Below are 16,467 nucleotides of genomic sequence, written 5' to 3'. Positions count from 1 at the left end.
CGCCTTTTTAATACCCATGTGATTGATGGACTCGGGAGAATGAAAGGCCTGCTCAACTTCGATAGTGTTCGAATATATATGTGCGATCTAGAAGGAAAAAGTGCTGGCATTTGTTTTTACCAGAAACCCTGCGGTTTAATACCAGCTATCCCATGACATGTGATTTTGGGCACATGCCATTATTTTAGTGCGCTTCAATGCAACTCTTTTCTTGTAACGCAGTCCCCTACAAATATGCTAAAAGCGGGTCACACATAGCGTTACCTTGTCAGTCTGGAGGCTGGCCGGGCTGCTATACCTGCAGCGGGTCACAAAGTGCTCGCAGTTGTTCCACAGCAGGCTGTACTCTATGGCCCCCACCAGCTGCTCGGCTCACCGCGCCACCTCCTCCGTGAGCAACGCCCCCTGTGGGAAGCTCCGGTCCAGGTGGTTGACCAGAATGCGGCTCCCGTAGGCAAAGTAGTGCACCAAGTCCACCCGCACGCTGGCCGCCTTGGCCAGGACCCCCAGCACCAGCCGCTTGTTGGTCACCACCTTCTGCAGCAGGGACGGGTCTTTGGACAGCAGGGGCAGGCTATCCGGCAGCAGGTGGGCCACCCGGTCATCTCCCAGGTAGATGCCAAAGTGGACGAAGAGGGTGCGGGGCACCTCCAGCAGGTCCTCCCTTTTGTATATGGACACATTGTAGGGACTGGCAGTAAATACCTCATCTGAGGGCAACAGTTTGAAGTTGGAAATCAGCAGCACTTTCTCGATAATGAAAGCCTGCACTTTCAGCACCGAGGATTTCATCTTTCCCTCGCTGCAGGCTGCACTTTCCTGTTGTCGCTCCTTCTTTCTGGGAGTTTCTGCCACTTTGATGATTTTGGCAATTTGGAAACTCGCCCTCCCACTTAATCCCCCCCATCTCCACCTTCGCCAAGCCCAACGCAGACCCTGCATTGAGAGATGCTGGCCGTGTGATTGGCTGGAAAGAATGTGGGTGGCCGACAGAAATAAACTTGTAACTCATTGAAACAGAACATTTTGAATAAAAGCGCATACCGCAGAAGCCACGACTTTGTTTACAGTCTGGCGTGAAAGCCATGCCTGAGGAACTGCGGTAACATGTCATCATTTGGTCTCCTCTTGGCCGCACCACCTACGCTGGGGACCCGTGGACAGGCTCCAGAATGTGTCATTTTCTAAGGATTAGAACTGGGCCTGTGGGGGATCTGCCTTTTGTGCTCCTGCTTGCTGTGCCCGCTCTTTTCCCCTGAGAAAAGGATTTTAAATCCTTTGTCTAGTCTAACTTGGTAGCGAAGCTGCTCTCAAAGAGCTTGGAACAACAAGCCCCACTATGCACGGAAAAAGAGATCGTAAAAAGTTTCAAATGCACCCATCTAATGGGCTCTTTATCGAGCACCGCATATACAGCAGAAAGTGGCAGCATTTCAAATGGTTTCAGGGATGTTTCGCACAAACGTCGCCCTTTGTTTTTGTCTACCAGTAAATCATACTGCATGGTTTGCGAGGCTGAAATGGAAAACAAGCGCGGTACCGCAAAGGCAGCCGCGTGCTTATTTTCGCATCGGCTTACAGTGAATGCACGATGTGAAAATAAATAAACACGCGGCTGACACGCGGCTGACTTTCCCAAAGCGGAATTTAAACAAAAAAGTGGAGTGTGTGTACTGACGCGGGTAAAAGATCAAATCCTGGTGGGCGGGGCCAAAAGGAGACAAGGCGGCAACAAGGAGGGACTAAGAAGCCTCCTTTACAATCACAAGCCCGCGTTTTGCATTTAAGATGATGCTTGCCAATTAAAAAGATGGGCGGGGCTTCAACTCCGCCTCCGCGAATTTCGGAATCTGTATTGATTCCAAGAAGCTCTCGAATACCGAGAGCAGCGCATGTGCTGCTTTCGACAGCCGAGACCTAAAAACCTTGGCAAAGCTAACAGTTCATAAAGGTGAAACCTTTTGGCTTTTCCAATGCTTATTGTGAATGGTGATTACCCTTGCATGTGTTCCTCTACACCAGTAGCCATTAGGTAAGCTCCTCATACCGACATCATGATTGTCACATATTGGGTGGAATTATTTTTGACATATGCCTTTGACATCGGCATTGACATTGACTTGTGCCTCTTATGTTAGTTGTCTTCAATCCTATCCGACTTGCAGTAAGTGTTCTTATGAGACACTTTTAATAGTTTGGTTTTCCACTTACCATAGGCAACCTTGTGATATTTCCCCTACCTCGCATTGGTTATTTTTGGAGTCCTGTATTTTGGCCTATTAAGAGCTGGAGCTTCCCTGATGACTCCTCACCAGTGAGTGCTAACCTTTGTCCTATTCTTTTTCTACTGTTCAAACGGTTTCTTATTGATTTCCTCAAGCCACGCTAAACTCTTGTATCAAGCCACATTGACACACTTTGCATTATTCACACACTAGGAGAAGCAAGGACCAACATTATGAGCGACTGTCTTCCCACAGTCTTGTACGAGGTGGGATATCTACTTTCGATGATGAGTAGGGATACACTGTGGGTGCACAGGTTGTACAGCAGTGGCATGTCTTTAGCTGGTGAACATCTTCGAAACATGGAGGCCCTCAAGTGTGCTCACAGATTTGATTATTCCACTGATGATCAAAATCACATGCCAGGGCAGAGAAATAAAACAGGGAATGTTGGGTCAGCCTTGATGCATCATGAGGAATTTTGTCCACACTGCTTCATTTGCCCTAGACCAGCACTATGGAGCTCTTTTCCAGAACCTAAAATGTACCCTTACCTGTCCCATTTCAATAGCCTTAGAAAGCCACTCAACAAACAGCTTTGTTCTAGCGACCATTAGAAAACCAGTGCCAAGGGATCCTTTTCGGGTTGTGTGTTGAGGCAGGGAGGGATGGGTGGATGGGTGGATCGGAGGATGGATGGGAGGATGGATGGGTGGGTGGGTGGGTGGGTGGATGGATGGATGGATTCTCTGAGCTCAGATACAAAAACTACATCTGGAAATTCCCATTAGCAGACCTATGTGACATCCCTGCCTTTTGTTCCAGGTGAGGTTCCAAGCTTTAAAGAGAACCCCCTCAGCAGATTCAGATTCACACCCTTTATTACCATCCACCACTTGAGGGATTCATGGGTGCTCTGGACTGCAAGCTGATCCTGGGTAGGTAGGGCCTGAAGTGTCTTGTGACCCAAACAAGGGTAAAGCACTCCTCTCTTGCAGCTCAGTTCTGTCTGTGACTGATGGGTATGACTGGATGTTCCCTTCCGATCTCTTTCAGATGGATCAGCATGGCCCAAACACTCTTGCCTGTTAAATGAATTGGAAATGAAAAACAGCTTTGGCTTAAAATAGGGTTCAAACAATGAAACCAGGGTGCGCTTGAGTTGGAGAGGGGTTCTCTTCACCCCTGGGTCATTCAAAAAATCTTTAAGCCAAACTGCATTCTGCGACACAATTTTTCAAGTATATATGCTAAATAGCTGTAGTTAACATACAGTTTTGATGGGAACTAATTACACAATCCCAATATATTAGTGTCTCCTACAAGGAGCTGTATTTCGCCACAGCAGCAAATCATGCATGTTCAGATCTTCTTTATTTAGAATAAAAGTAAGGAACAAGAGTAGCGCTAACTCGCAACAAGCCTAGACAACCACCTCTGTTAATTCTGCTTCCAATACCAACATTCTGCATTGCACCACCAATAAACCCTCTGCTCAAAGTCTCCACCACATCCTTGCAGCATACCACACATCTTGCACCTTACAAAATACCACAAAAGTACCAACAGCTTTTACAAAATAAATACAAATAAAATAATACCTAAACCTACCTCACATTTCCCTCTAACAACAAGGATGACATCTAAATAAATACCATTACCTGTTCACATAATCATCAAGATGCATAGAAGGGGGCGTGGCCGAGCCAGCCAAGATGGTGGATGTAAGCTCTTGAAGCTTCGTTGGCCAGCCCGCAAATATCCACTCATCCTGCCTTGAGACCTCACTCACCGGCCATCGGATGGCATCCGAAATACTTTGTGATCCCTGAGACACCCGGTGGTCCCCGGTTCCATCCAGCTGCGGATCCTGCGGAAGAATTGCACGGGGCTGCCCCTAGTAGGACTGGCCTGCGACTTACCGACGTGGCCCTGAGGTGTGGCGCCGGACCCCGAGGAGAGGGTAAGTAAGTAAGTAAAAAATGTATTGTTTTTGATTAATTAAAACCATTACAAGAATACATGTAAAAAGACTTTGTACGTAGTAAGACAAGAGAAGTGCAATTCTAAATGCTTAAAAGTATCTGATGAAAAGGCGACTTTGTTTAGCTTCTTATGGAGAGGTTCAAAGGTCTGTGCTCTGAGTTTCCGATTATGTGGATTAAAACTACCTTATATGGTTCTTGCGTTTACGCGTGGCGCTGCTCTCCATTTCTTTGATTCTACTAGTGACAGGATTTTCACTAGCTTCCTGTTTAGCTGCGGGTCCTTTGTGTCAAAGCAAGCAATCACAGCCTGTCTCTGCGTTCGAATCCCTCGTTCATTAAAGTGTGCTTTCAGTAATCCTTTCCTTTCTTCCTTTAGTTCGGTACAGGAGCAGATTACATGTTCCATGTTTTCAATGCCGTTCCACATAATCTGCACGAGTTTCCCCATTTCTCCCTCTGCCAAGGTAGAAGGTGCTGGATGGTTGGCAGAATTCCAAGCCTGTATTTTAAGAATTGTTCTTTGGTCTTCCTGGAGTACCCCAGATTGAAGTGTGACTGTGGCTCAAGTGATTTGTAGCTGCTCAGAGTCATCCAGGCGTGTCTCCTGCGGGTAAGGGGGATTTTTTTGATTACTTTTTTAACGGTTTGCTTAAAGAGCAAGAGGGTATTTTGAGTTTCCCATAGGTCGACTAGCCTGGTAGTAGCAAGTGAGTCCTCCAGGTACTTTCTAGCCAGTGAGTTGGGTATGTTAGAGACTTCTTGCCATAGCTGATGGTTCAAAGTGTTCCGTGGAGAGTTCTTAATTTTGTGCCAGCACATTATGTATGAACCTTGCCTTGCCAGGAGTTGTTTAGGTAGACCGAACTCCAAACGTATCTGTGAAGTTGAGGCATAGGTTGGAAGGCTAAACATAACTCTATAGGCCTTGGCCATGGTGGTGTCCAACAGGTTTGCGTCCCTGCCTCTCAGTGCCTCGCTGCCATAGGTGATGGTGGATAGGATTTTGGCTTGGGTGACCCGGAGGAGAGGTGAAAAGATAGGTCCTGTAAGCTTTGTTTTTAACTGCCTTAATGTTATTGCTATTGTCATCCCCTTCCTCTTGATAGCCTCTAGTTGGTTGGCAAACTGACCATCCTCATCAATTGTTACGCCTAGGTATTTGTAAGCAGGGGTGTTCGAGATTGGAGTTTTTCCAAGTACCAAGAGTGGGTCCATCATTTGCCATTTATTGTCAAAGTTTTTGTTTTATTGATGTTCACTTCTAGGTGGTTTTCCATAGCGTACTCATGCATTTTATTGAGCAAGCGTTGCAAGCCGACTTGAGTGTGGGTTATTAGGACAACATCATTGGCGTACGAGATGCTGGAGATAGCTGTGCCTCCAAGCCGAGGGGCATGCACGTTGCAGGTGCTGTGGACTGATGTCATGACCGCTGTATAAAAGTTAAATAGCATTGGTGCAACCACGCATTCCTGTTTGAGCCCTTTGTTGGTTGGTATGCGCCTTGAAAGATGGGAGCCGTTGCCTAATTTTACCTGTGTCTATGTGTTGGACTGGAGGTGTATTAAAAGATTCAAAAGAGATGACGGAATTCCCTAGGAGGCCAACTTTCTCCACAGTCTTGCTTGATTTACATTATCGAAGGCTGCCTTGAAGTCGATAAAACAAAATTGGATCCCCTGGTTGGATGTTTTTGCCTTGTTGATAAGCAGTGACATAGTTAGTATGTTGGTTGATGTTCCTGTATCTTTGTAAAACCCTGTTTGGTGAGGGGGGATTATTTACCTCTCTTTTGCCCATTCCTGGAGCTCTGTGAGTAAGGTACCGGTGAAATATTTTACCTCAATGTCTAATAGTGCAATCAGACGATAGGTTTTTGGTGAGATTTTGTCGCCGGCCTTGAAAATTAGAGAAATTATGGATCCCTTCCATGAAGCAGGTAGAAGTCCCGACTTTCTGACAGTATGACAGAGGGGGGGCACTATTTCTGGCCAGTACTCAGGGTCTTGTTTAAAGAGAGCTGGTGGAATCCCATTAGGCCCCTGGGCTCCTTCTCTCCTTCCCTTTGAGATTTCGTTTTTGATTGTTGTTACATCGTTTCCCGTTGCCTGTTCCTCTAGGTTCCTTTCAGGTTGTGTTTGGTGGGTCAGTTGGCTATCTAGAATTGCTAATTGACTAGATGTTTGCTGATTGGAATGGGATTCTAGAAAAGCCGTCCATGAGTTCTCTGTGATATACAATATAAGGCCTCCCTGTGCCGGTTGTAAAATTTTGTTGACGGTGGCCCAGAAACGCGTGCTGTTGGTTGCTTGGGAGTCATGATAGAGTTTTGCCCAGAATGTGGTTTCGTTGGACCTTTTGATATCCCACTTGAGTTTTTTAGCTTGGGCTTCCTTTGGTGGAGTTGATGGTTTAGTCCTATGTCCCCGAGATAAAGCCTCAGCGCTCTAAGAAGTTTATTTACCGTTTTTTTTTGCAGTTGTAGTTTGGTTCGCTGTGCTCTCGTGGCCCTCCCCTCAACTGTTAGATCACTTGAAGGGGTATATCTGGCTATAGTCGAAAAGGAACTTGCAAGTGTAACTGTGAAGGTTTCCCATGAACTGATCGGGGTGGCACTGAAATTGGTATGATCATGTAGCACTGTTTTTGCAGCCAGGAGCACCTCCTCGGAATTTACTAGGGAGGACTTGATTCTTTTTAAGTTTATTGTATGGCACTGGATTAAGCGTCAGGTTGTGCTGGAATGCTTGGCTTGAGACTTCCAGGGGCCGGTGAACACTGTCCCCTTTGTCTCCTAAGTGAAATCCTGATACGTATTGGAAGAGTGAAAGAGAGACTAAAGTGTAATCTATAATGGAGTTTGCAGTTTCCGAGTAGATTGAAGCGGTCAGAGGGGAGTCTTCAGTAAATCTTACGTTTAAAACCCTTAGATTCATGTGCTCCAAATCTTCTAGCAGCTCTTTCCCTGCCTTCGTTGGTCTGCCATAATTGCCATTATTTTGAGTTGGTATATTCCAGTAGAAAGACTGAGTCTGTATGTTGTCGTTTGACGACGTGCCTAGGATTTGCTGGTTTAAATCCCCGGAGACGATGAGGTTGGTGGTATTCTGAGAGCTAAAGATAGTGAGCAGATGATCGATTTATTGTTTTAACTCTTGTTTTTTCTGTCTCTGATTTTTTAAATATGTGTTGACCACTAGCACCTCGTCTTTGTGGCCATTGAGGTTAAGGTGGATCTTGACTGAGTTTACTGATGGCAGTGGAGATTGAATTTCTTGTGCAATATCACATTTTGTTAAGGCGATGTAGGTGTCTAGGCCCCCAGATAGGTGACCATATTTAGATTTTCTCAGTGCCGGAGCCTGGAAGCAAATGTACTCTTGTAGTTGATATGGATCCACTGACCAGGTTTCCTGCAAAAGGACAATGTCAAAGGTTTTTAAGTACGCGAGGAAATCAGTATCTGCTACCTTACTGTTCAGCCCATTGATGTTCCATGAGCATAGTCTCAGAGTTGTTTTGTCATAATTTTCCCAGGTGTTGTGTGCAGTTTTTTGGCATTGCGTCAAACCGGTTGTGTTGATAGTTCTGAGAACCTGAGTGTTTAAGGGAAGAAACCATGCATGTGCCTTTGAGAAAAGTGTACGTCTGGCAAAAATATGCCGGAACTATTGGATGTGAGATGTAAATGTGAACTGTTTTTCATCACACCAGCATTCTCCAAAGGGCTGCCATTTAATAAATATATACAACGATATTCTTCCAACATGGCAGGAGTTCTCCTGGCATTATTTTTGTTTTTTAGAAGAACCTCCCACTACCCCGGTGAATAATAAAAAAGGAATTTCCATGATGTAAAGAGTATTTTCTGTCTGTGCATCAGGGTCACTTGAGCTTGTTTCCTGCTGCCGCTGCCTGGCCTTTTTAAGCAGAAAGGGCGTTCCGATGATGGAAACTTGGTGGTCCTGTGGCAGTGGTGGGGTCGGCCACTGAGTTTCTAACGATGAAGCCAGCTGAGACTCTGCAGGTGGAAACTGAGCAGTTCATGCCAGTTACAGAAGATGTCCCACTAGTGACGCACTTTAGAAGAGACCCTAAGTGAGGCCCCAAGTGAGGCCCGTGTGTTCAGTCTTTCACACCTGGGTTGCTTACACGCACAGATGCTTATTGACATGTTACATGTCACAGTTCCAAGTGATGGGGCAGAAGCCTGGTTGCTGGGAGCTTATGCAGAATGAGAGTCAAAGTAATCGAGCACCAACGAATCTGGTACAACAGGAAGTACACATTATACTGATAGAGATAGGTGCTCTCAGGAACAGGGAGCCCAATTTAAACTAGGGGTTGGAACACAACATTTCCTTTTTTTTTTTCAAAATGCTTTATTGATTTTTTTTTTAAAAGGGAAAAAGAAAACACAAAGCCTGTAACAGGGTTAACATAAGATATCTAAGGCAAAGTTATACATATACAATCATATACAATCATATAGTGTGGTTACTACGCCTATATGGTTAGCATGAGATTAACCCAGGTGATCAATAGTAAAAGATGAAGACCGCAGTCCGAAAGAAGGGAGAAGGGGAAAAAGGGAGGAGAAGAGAAGGAGAAGTGACGGTTAGTTGAGCGGTAATATTTACGTTCAAAATTGTATTATATGTTGGCACAAGAGCAGTCCGGTATTGATAGGCCTAACATACAACAGCCTAGTACAGGTAACAATACAAATGTACAAGTGGCATGACAGTAAAGGCACCGGTTATGATTCCATGGTGCACAATAGCGTTCATGGGGGTTCGTAAGAGCCTAGATACGTGTCCAAAGAGTTCCACATCCGCCTGGATGATGGTTTCCACGGTGAGTTTCGTAAGGCTATGTTGTCTGCCCCTCTGAGATGTGTGATCCAGTTTATCCATCCTTTATAAGATGTCCTACTCGTGTTCTTCTAGTTGGCAAGGACCATTTACACAGCAGATGTTAGTAGCAGGTCAAGTAGATCTTTATCAGAGTCAATTCTTAAGTTAGTGTTCATAAAGGCCATAGGTAGGCTGGGGAACTCCTTGACCAATGTACACTGAAACAAGCCATTTAAGAATAAAGAATTTTTTTTCCCAAAACGGCTTTACTAGTGAGCACTGAAAAATGCGGTGGGATAAGTCTCCTGTTTCTCTGTTGCAGTACAGCATGTTGCGTCCTTCCGGAGACCTATTACCTGCTGCTACCTGCTGAAAAAGTGAGATAAAAAGGAAATAAACGGCGAAGTATTGATTAATGATTAATAACATACAGGGGTTGAAGCAGATTTTTATGCCTCGGGGCACTGTCCAGCATGGGCCGACACATCACCAACCTGCACCGAGTATGACGCTGAAAATGGTAGAATTTATTGGTGTGCAACAAACGCAAAACATAACTATAGAGGATTTGCTTTTGATACCGGTATTCTAGCGAACTGCAGGCGATAACCGCACCTGCTGAATACAGATAGCCCAGGGTTTGGTGCTTACAATTTATGCTGAATTCCGTTCAGCAATTTAAGCATACGTTTCAGGGCCTTGTTACCACCACTAATTAACACGTCTCGCCTTTTCCAAATCATTCTCACCTGGATAGTTTACCATTTCGTTTCCTGGGGAAATGCGGCCGGGGAAAAACTACGAGCGTTCGGAATTCCTAAATCTCAGAATCCCTTTTCATTTTCAAGAGCGGACAGGCGGCGTGTGAGTTCAAATCAGGATTCCTCACTACGCAAATTACGGAAGCTTGGATTCTGAAACCAGCGTTGCCCTCTGAAGCTTTAGCCTAGGACATGACCTTGCCACGTATCTCTTTCATTGCACACGGTCAGGTTTTACTGCTTCTATCAGTGTCTGTGTTGCAGCATGGTTGATGTCTCCGCACCTGAAGTTGGCAGGGCTCGAGTAGTTATACAATAACTCACACCACAAGTCAACAGCCCTGAGTTCGTGTGAGAAAGCAAAGATGCGCCGCTGATAAACCATCCTGGAATTCCAAGGCCATTGCCGGTGCATTTCCAGGTAACAGTGCACAGCTGGGGGTGGGGACGGAAAAGAACTGAAAAGCCATCATGCGGTGCCGCTCGGACCGCCACTCCCACAGGTAACGGCCAGCCATCTTTAATTAACGAATTACTGGCGCCCATTTTACCGTGACTGTATGTTTTTCGAAGAGTTTTATCTCAATGAACGGGTCTAATGCCTTCTCCTGGGGTGTCACTTCTGACTGCTCACTGAGCCGCACTGTATGTGACACCAGCGTGGGGTAAAACTGTTCTTAACGCATGGCCTGTATTATATAGTGCTTTTAATATGACGCAAATCAACCACGGCAGAGGGCTTGTCTAAGGGGTCTGCAATAACGTGCGTCAAGGGACGGCAATGGTCCAGTCCTGCAAAAATTCTTCTTATCAGAGAGAGAAAATAACTTTCTAAACCATCTGTTTAGATCTTTGCCATGTCAGTTAGTTAAAATATTTTTTAACGCATCACTACGCACAGGCACCAATAGTGTACACTGCAACTCCACTCTATGATAAATGGCGTATTACTATCAACAAACTTAGCAGAACACAACCAAACAACGGTAACAACAACCAAGCAAAAAACAAAAATGCAACGTGAAATGCTATCGACATTTTGTGAGAAAACTCTGCAGTCACAGATGGTCATTCATTTTACTGTCCCCTTAATCATCACACCCACTGCCTGTCACCAATTGACGATACAACCCTCACCAATGGGCTTGTCATCCTCAAGTTTCCACAAATTCACATCTCCATATCTCATTAGATTGGACTCATTCTTTACCTACCTAGACCCCCCCTCCCCTCCCCTCCCCATAACCCTAGTAACCTTCAGTGGATTCAAAGGCTACCCCCGCAGACCGCGCCAAGAAGCCGGGCATCATAATTGACTCCTCACTCACCATGAACCGACAGGTCAACGCCGTCACCTCCAGCTGCTTCAACATCCTCTGCATGCTCCGCAAGACCTTCAAATGGATCCCCCCTGAGTCAAGGAAGATAGTCACCCTCGCACTCATCACCAGCAGACTGGACTATGGAAACGCACTCTACACCGGCATCAACAAGTCCCTACTACGCAAACTCCAGACCATACAGAACACCGCAGTCAGACTCATCCTCAGTATCCTCCGGCAAGTACAGATCAGCCAACACCTACGAAGACTCCACTGGCTCCCCGCGGAGAAAAGAGTTACCTTCAAAATCCTCACCCACGCCTACAAATGCCTACACAACAATGGACCCAAATACTTCAACGACAGAATCAACTTCCACGTACCCAAAAGAAACCTCCGATCTTACAACCTCGCACTGCCTGTAACCCCATGCATCCACAGAGCCAGAGCAGGCGGAAGATCCTTCTCTCACATTGCAGCCAAGACCTGGAACGAGCTACCTGCAGATATCAGACACACACCCTCCCTGAACACCTTCAGGAAGACTCTGAAGACCTGGCTCTTCGGCTAAACAGACCGGCGGACCCCCCCTCCCCAGACCCCCCTCAGCACCTTGAGACCCTCACGGGTGAGTAGCGCTCTTACAATTCCCCTGATTGATTGAACTAACCCCTTTGTTCTTTTTTTTTTAGATTTTCATTTTCAACAAAATAATACAGGCAGAGTTACATCATGGGCATTAGCAGTGCAGTCTGACATTCAACAGTGATACACTCCGACAATCCCAGATCAATTGACCTGCCACCTATGAATACTCTAGAGTGAAAAATGTGAGGGAAGCCATGGTTTGGTCAATAGGCAGGCCAGAAAAAGCATTGGAATCCTTGATTCAGGCCATCTAAGTTTGAGTGTAATGGAGCCCTTACGTCCTTAGGTCTCGAGGGTGGCAGGGTGAGCAGGTTGTAGCTTTCTGCATTTTCCGAGCAGGTGGTGATGTCTCGAAGCCATTGGGCATGTCGAGGGGGTAACTGAGACTTCCAGGACATGACTATTTTACTTTTCGCCAACAATAATGCCATGACCACAAATGTATCCCCTGAAACAGCCAAGGAGTGCCTTTACTAACCCCTTTCTTAAAAACCAGCCTGCCTCAGTTTTAACTTTACCACCTTCCCTGAATTTCTGGTTGCCTCATTCATTTCCTTCAGGTAAATGGCAGAGCAGTGGTATTTTGCTCTCTTTTTTTGTATCATTTCACCAGGGGCTGATAGGTTTATATATTTATTAATTAGCTTTATATAGAACGTTCAAGTCACCAAAGGGTCGCTTCATAGGGCTGAGTTATACAGAGTAGACACACAGTGCATGGATGTCATTTAGGGGTCAACAGGGGTTGCAGTTGCGACTCCTAGCTTGCCCATTGCTACCCCGGGCACTGCTTTGCGACCCATGGCCTCAGAGGTGGCAGAATCAGTACCAAGAACACAGGGGTGTCTCTCATTGTCAGAGTCAGGATCTAACCTCGTTTTCTGCTCATTTTTATTACATTAATAGTGAATGATAGTTTATTATTAATTATTAGTGAAATAAAAAGTGGAGCAGCAAGATCCGGAACTTCACTGGCATCTTTAATAAGGAAAATAAAATTGTTTGAATGTATGTTGTGTGCCTGCATGCGGGTGAGAGTGAGTTTGGGTGCAAGAGCGTGTCTATGTGTGATCGTTGATGTGTGTGTGTTATTATTACTATTAGCAACTTATAACGCACACAGGTACCTCAAAGGGTTTCCCAGCGCAAGTCAGACGCAGATCAAATGTCCCAGATAATAACTTAGAATAGCCATGTCTTTAAATGTTTGAGAAAGGTGAGAAACTACATACAATTTTTGAGATCGTCCCGCAAAGAATTCCACAGTTTTGTACCTAGGTAGGCAAAGGCATACGGTTTAAGTGAAACCTTGGCATGATGAACAAAGCTTGATTTCAGGATCTGAAGGACTGAGTGCGCTGAAAAGGAACTATCAGTTCCTGGATGTATGTAACATGGTGCCAGGCCAAATTTGGCCTTGAACATATTGCACAGTGCTTTGAACTCAATACGTTTGGAAACCTGAAGCCAGGGCAGTTCCTGAAGCAAATGAGAGAATGAAGCATATTTGGGTAAGCGAAGGAGCAACCTAGCAGCAACATTTTGAACAAATTGCAAACGATGGGCAGAAGTCTTGTCCACACCCAGGTACAGCACATTGCCATACTTCAATCTGGATATGACTAGAGCCTGAATTACAGTCCTTTGAAACACTAAGGGATTTAACCAAAGAATCTTTTTCAGCCATTTAAGGACTGAAAAACAGGTGAGAGTTACCTTAGCCACCTGCTGCATTCAGTAGTGGCTGATGCTTATTGGGGGCAGCAGGGGTGAAAAATTAATCAAATCCACTTGCCTTCCGGGCGGCTGCTGCCTATCGGTCCTTGACGCAAGAAGCAGGAAGCTCCCCTAGCCAATCAGGATAATGCTGTCACCATGACTGTCATGTAGTGATTGGCCTGAGCGCCGTGGTTCAGCGCTCAGACAGGGACTAGGAGCCTCTACATGTTCTCCACCCAGGATGTGCATACAGCCAGGTGGCGAACATGCTAAGTGCTCATGACTGTTTAGCTGGCCCAAGACGGCCGGCCAAACTGTCATGCACACTTAACCTCATGGATGTTCAGGACGGCTCCCGGCCGTCATGAGTCACGGTAGTCGTGTTCTCATGACGGCCGGGTGTCGTCCGACCGTTGCTGCTCCGCCCACGCGCAGCTAATTCCCCGCCTGTGCAGGCGAATTAATTGGTGGGCGGAGTTCGGACGGCTCCCGGCCGTCATGAGCACACGTCCACTGTGATGTATGACGACAGGGAGCCGTCCTGGGTACCTGAGCGCCACGCCCAGCCTCGCCCCCCCCCTCGCACCGTGGCGGAATTTGCCGCGCGGCGACGGGGTTAAGAGAGTGCCCACCACTCCTCCTGTGACAGCCCTTCCCGCCCTAGCTGAGCCAGGACAGAAAAATAAAATGATAATAACTGGGTTATTATCTTTTTATTTTTCAAACAGCTCACAGAGCAATGGTCAACGCTCCTCCACCTTAGCGGAGGAGCCGCCCCTGGTGGCTTCATGGAGATCTTGTCATCAATAAGAGACACAAGATTTTTCACCTTAGTAGACAGAGTAAGCAGAGTCCCCAAGGATTCTGGTCAATGTCTCGGGCCCCAAAGGAAGGTGTTATTACCCAGAATCATGACCTCAGTCTTGTCACTATTGTGAACAGTAAATTTGTGTTCATCCATGCCGAAATTTTCATCATGCCCAGGTGCAACAAGGACAGATCATGGCTCAGTGCTGAAGATAGAGAAAAGATGATCTGTGTATCATCGGCATATAAAAAAAGGGTAAGCCCGCAGTTCTCTATTAAGTCTGCCAAAGGGCGGACATAGATGTTAAATAGTAAGGGGATCAGAGTAGAAACTTGCAGAACTCCAGAAGTCAAAGCCTATGATTTAGATCTTACATTGGCCGAAGAGATCTGAAATGTATGGTCCTTTAGGAAGGAGACAAGGTCTTCCGAAGCTGAACTTTCAAGGCCTAATGACTCCAGTCTGTTAACCAGAATAGAGTCGGACACCACGTCGAATGACGCGCTCAGATCCAACAGAATGAGCCCGGCCGTACCTCCCTCATCCAGATTTTGTCTTAGATGTTCTGTCATGCCAAGAACGGAGGACTCAGTGCTGTGCCCAGCCCTGAAAACTGATTGTGATGCGTGGAGGGGATAGTGGGCATCCACAAACGCAGTGAGCTCGGCGTTGACATGTTTTTCATGAACTTTGAAAAAACTGGTAGCAAGGAGATAGGTCGTAAATTCACCAAACAAGAAGGATCCAAATTGGCTTTTTTCAATAGAGCGAGAGCCAAAGCGGGTTTCCATCTCTGAGTCACGAACCCTGTTCTCAGTGATGAATTAAGAAGCTCCATAATCGTAATTAAGATTATTGTATCCAACAAGGACTGTGCCAGAATGAATAAGTATAAGTGAGTCAGAGTAAGAGTGAGTGAGTGAGTGCAAATGAGTGATTCAGAGTGAGAGTGAGTGCACAAGAGTAGGTGAAAATGAATGAGTGCATGTCAGTGCTAATGATAGAATGAGTTTGAATAAGTGAATGTAAGTGAGCATGTCTAGTTATGCTTGCAGATCCGCTGCTGGGCCTGGCATGCTTCTTGGCGTATTGAAGCACCCTTGACAAAATGTTGGCACTGGAATACTGGAGGCAGTATTTTCATATGGGATATCCTCATCACAATGTTAATGCTGGCACTCTGTAGGTGAGTTTTTACATGAAGCACCCATGAAAAATTGCCAGCGCTGGCCTCCTGGAGAAAATCCTTGGCATAGTTGGCACTAGTGGCAAATTGCTTGTGATGGCACATTGGAGGAAATTCTTGGCATATGGGAAGACAACTATGACAAGGTCATGGGGCCATCCATGACAAAATGTGGTCCTTGACATATTAGGCATAACCTTTGACGTAAGGGACCTAAATAGTGTAAGGGATGCAGCATTGTGGAAATTCAGGCACTGGCATATTGTATGTAAAGTTTGGGCAAAAGGGGCCCTTGGCAAAATACTGGTCCTAGCAATGGAGGTAATTCTTGACAGCACATTTCTCAGGGAAGAGAACCCCCCATCATTTGTATTGTCCTAGAATAATATATAATATTAATTATGCAATGATGTACCTTCAGCAATGTTAATTATTGTGGTATTATCAGGATTAAGATTAGGTGACATCACTTCTTGGGATGACGCAGGGTCAAAGGTCATATGATGTCACTTCCTGTGACATCATTAGGGTCAAAGGGTATATGAATTTTGGTGAATCGACATCCATCGACTTTCATGACGTTCATGATACAGTGTGGAAGATAAATGGATAAAGTGCAGAAATATCTCAGTTTAGGATTTGTTGTAAAATGATCAAGAGGAGTGAGGTTAGTCTGGTTCATAGAAGCAAGCAAGTTATTTATTTCTAACCAGCATGATTGCCATGGAGGTCATGTAAGGTAGGGGGTAGATGGTCAGTATGGACATTAGGAGGAGGCAGTAAGTGTTTCTAGAATGTGCTTTGAGTTTTGCCAAAGGTCTCTCTCTCTCTCTCTCTCTCTCTCTCTCTCTCTCTCTCTATCTATCTATCTATCTCTCTCTCGCTCCCTCTCTCTCTCTCTGACATCATATACCTTTAACCTTAATGATGTCACAGGAAATGACATTACCTGAG

At 45.7% G+C, this 16,467-nt stretch overlaps 1 pseudogene; it reads right to left on the bottom strand.

Annotated features, from left to right (window-relative positions):
* Positions 1-237: 237 nt before the first annotated feature.
* On the bottom strand, positions 238-792 carry LOC146860650 (lecithin retinol acyltransferase pseudogene; annotated as a pseudogene).
* Between the last annotated feature and the right edge of the window lie 15,675 nt (positions 793-16,467).

Source organism: Triturus cristatus, chromosome 3_1 (assembly GCF_964204655.1).
Source record: "Triturus cristatus chromosome 3_1, aTriCri1.1, whole genome shotgun sequence".
NCBI lineage: Eukaryota > Metazoa > Chordata > Amphibia > Caudata > Salamandridae > Triturus > Triturus cristatus.
This window is presented reverse-complemented; position numbering and strand designations above follow the sequence as displayed.